This window comes from Triticum aestivum, unplaced genomic scaffold (genome assembly GCF_018294505.1).
Source record: "Triticum aestivum cultivar Chinese Spring unplaced genomic scaffold, IWGSC CS RefSeq v2.1 scaffold240475, whole genome shotgun sequence".
Lineage (NCBI taxonomy): Eukaryota > Viridiplantae > Streptophyta > Magnoliopsida > Poales > Poaceae > Triticum > Triticum aestivum.
Genome location: NW_025225120.1, coordinates 1 through 3443, shown reverse-complemented (window position 1 = coordinate 3443; position 3443 = coordinate 1). Strand labels below are relative to the sequence as shown.

The 3443-nt window shown below is 48.2% G+C and overlaps 1 pseudogene; it reads right to left on the bottom strand.

Annotated features, from left to right (window-relative positions):
• Positions 1–57: 57 nt before the first annotated feature.
• LOC123172082 (GDSL esterase/lipase At1g28600-like) lies at positions 58–1200 on the bottom strand (annotated as a pseudogene).
• Between the last annotated feature and the right edge of the window lie 2243 nt (positions 1201–3443).

Here is a 3443-nt window from a genome sequence, read left to right as displayed (position 1 = left end):
GACTTATATTTAGGACGGAGGGAGTATACTATATTATATTTAATGGAGGGTAGTGCCCTAACCAAACTTGTGAGGCGACTCCACCATATCCATGACTGGGCCGAAGTAATCCGCATAGATGATCCTGACGTTCCGGTGCTTAGCCTGGAGTTTGGACAAGGCAGCCTGCAGCAGCGAGTTGTGGTACATCCCCAGCTCGTTGTAAGCTTTTAGACAACCAGTTTTGGAGTCGTATGCTGCTGGTGAGGCGTCGTCGAACTTGGTCAGAATCGGCGGTGAGCATCTTGATGGGATCACACCCGGAACCACCAGGCTCCTCGCGCCATGCTTGGTGATCAGCCTCTGTTGATCACATCAGCAATCTATTTAGCATGCAAGCTTGGTTCAATATATATGCATACGTGATGCATACACATGATTGCTTGATGGAATTACCTCGATGGCCATGGATATGGTTGCCACGATATCTGGAACGAAGGACCTGACTTCCTGTACCGTTTTCTTTTGGAAAGAGAAGTGATAGTCGTTGACGCCAAACTCTCCCACGAAGAAGAGGGAACTACCAAAGAATTCCTTGCACTCTGCATGCATGATCACGCGAGTTCCCATCAGACGTTCACTTGGATAATGATGCCCGCGTATGAATACATTACATCGGTCTGTGCGGCACAAGGAGGGCTTCATGGACTCGAACCACTCGAGCTGCACGCCTAAGCTGGTGTTGAGCGGGAACTTGCTGGGTGCACCGGGGATACCTTGATGGCGGCAGCAACGGCGAAATTGGCACCTTGATGGAAGCTGCCGTTGTGCACCTGGGTGGCCGGCACATATGGCAAGCCCAAGTTTTCAGCTACAACCAATATCCGAAAAAATACATTAAACACATTGACAAATTAATCTAGCTTCTGGCTAGGAGTAGGCCTACGCTATTAGTACTATGTACGTACCAATGAAGTCGATGATGAGCCGGCCATCGCAGTCTCGTCCACTGGGGCGGCCAAAGAAGGTGCTGCCATACGGAGGTCGTGTGACGGGATTGAAGATGGAGAACCGCTCAAAGATGACAGGGCCTTTGCCGGTGTCGGCTAAGGAGTCGCCGAAGCTAAATTTGTAATGCCGAGCACCGGAGGGTGACGAGATCACCGGCATGGGGGGCGAGAGTTGGAGGATGAGGAAAATCGCACATAGGAGCGTATGCATCTTGAACATGAAAAATAGCACAGAAGTGGTAGGACATGCCACCAGTTCCGAACAGCCATATATAATCACACGACCCAATGCCCAACAATGATTGATTAGTGTACTGAAACATTAGTGTAGCATTTGGAGCTCTTTTAAGATACTTGTAATAAACCACGATATCTTGGAATAAACCACGATGTGTGCGAGCACGGATTGGACCGGAATAACATTAGTGTAGCATTTGGAGCCCAACAATGATTGATTAGTGTAATCTTACCTCACGGGTGAAGTCCTCCTTTTCAAAAAAAAAAAATCTTACCTCACTGGTGGTATCTTGGAATAGACCACGACGTGTGCGAGCACGGATTGGACCGGAAGCTAACATAGAGGAGTGGTATAAGTTTAGATTAGCTCTAAACTACTACGGATATACATGTATCCCGGGCCCTGTTATAGTACAACCTGAAAAAATATAAAAAACCGTGTGCATACTAGTTTACCTGTGCGATCTCGCCCGAATAGACCTTTGTAACTGAATATAAGATGTTTTTTGACACTACTAGTGTCAAAAAACATCTTATATTAAGTTATGGAGGGAGTATTTGTATATGTGCATGTCGGTCTCCCATCGACCTGGCTGTTGGGAAAGTAATCGAGCAACCACATGTGTGTATTGTTGAATAGTACTCGATAGCACTGCACCATCGAGGTCACGGCCTATGCGTGTTTTTGGGTCAGCCCAGGTGGGAACGACGGGAAAGTAATGTGAGCAAACGCACTACCGGACTCGCGGGCTATGCCTACGGCCACGGGCCGTCAGCATAGGCCCCTAGGCCGTCGGTATAGATATATGCCTACGGCTGCCGTCGGCATAGCCCCGTCGGCGTAGATGTCGTCAGCGTAGTCTTGTCAGACCGTTGGCATAGTATAGCCGTCGGCATAGGGGCCTATGCCGACGTCCTGACGTCAGCCGTCGGCATAGTATAGCCGTCAGCAGTGTTTTTCGTCTGACGGCAACGGACGGCGCCGTCAAAAGCGCTGACGAATCACGCAATGCCACGTGGCAGGGCTATGCCTACAGCAAAGCCGTAGGCATAGATGAATCTATGCCGACGGCTTTGCCGTCGGCATATCTCTGCCATGTGGCAGCTCCTGGTTTCTCCTGGCAGCAGGGCTATGCCTACGGCAAAGCCGTCGGCATAGATTTTCATATATGCCTACGGCTTTGCTGTAGGCATAGATGTGCCACGTGGCAAGCCCTGGTAACTCCTGGGCGTATATATGCCGACGGCTTTGCCGTAGGCATAGTTTTTTTTTCCCTGTTTTCTCTTTTCCAATTCATTTGACAGCATTTCAAAACAGAACAATATGAAATTATGCAGAAATATGACAATTCATCATGTAAACATACTCAAGTTCATCTAAACATACTCAAGTTCACCATCATCATCTAAACATACTCAAGTTCACCATCATCATCTAAACATACTCAAGTTCATCACATCATCTAAAGATCATCACCGGCGGAAGTTCATGAACATAAAAGTAGTGCAAGACATGAAACATGATAAAAGTAGGAATATGAAAGGCATGGCACGATGGCCACATGCACGGAATCATCAAGCAAGAGCACCTCCGCCAAAACCACCACCTCCGCCATAACCACCACCACCTCCGCCAAAAGCACCACCTCCGCCAAAACCACCACCACCACCTCTGCCAAAACCGCCATCGCGACCACCACCACTCTGCCAGATCGGAGTGACTGGGGTCGACGGAGCAGGAGTCGAGCCACCGGTCCCCTACATGTTTCAGAAAAGATTCTAACGGTAAATATGATATGATAGTGTTTCATGAACGAGAACTAGTTTGCTAGTAGTTAGGCAAATGTACTAACCGGACCATCACTGCCTAGTGCCACCCATTCATCGAACGTGGGCACGTGTGGGGGTTCTCCCGCAGGTGGTGGTGGGGGTCCCATTTGTGGTGGATCCGTGCGGTTAGTCCAAGACGCCAACATAGCCTGAATGTTAGTTAAACAAGCAAACTAGAAGATCAGAAGGAATGAAAGTGCAAAAATTTAGCTTGGTTTTAAGAGGGCAAAACTAACCGTCATCATCTGACGGTTGTAATCATCGTTTGCCTTCACTCGTTTCAAGTACTCCCGCACCTCGAGATTCCTATGCTCGACAAACTCCTTATATGCCTACATAATTTAGGTTGTTTCTAAGTGAGCAATGCTGAAAATAAACTGAGAATGC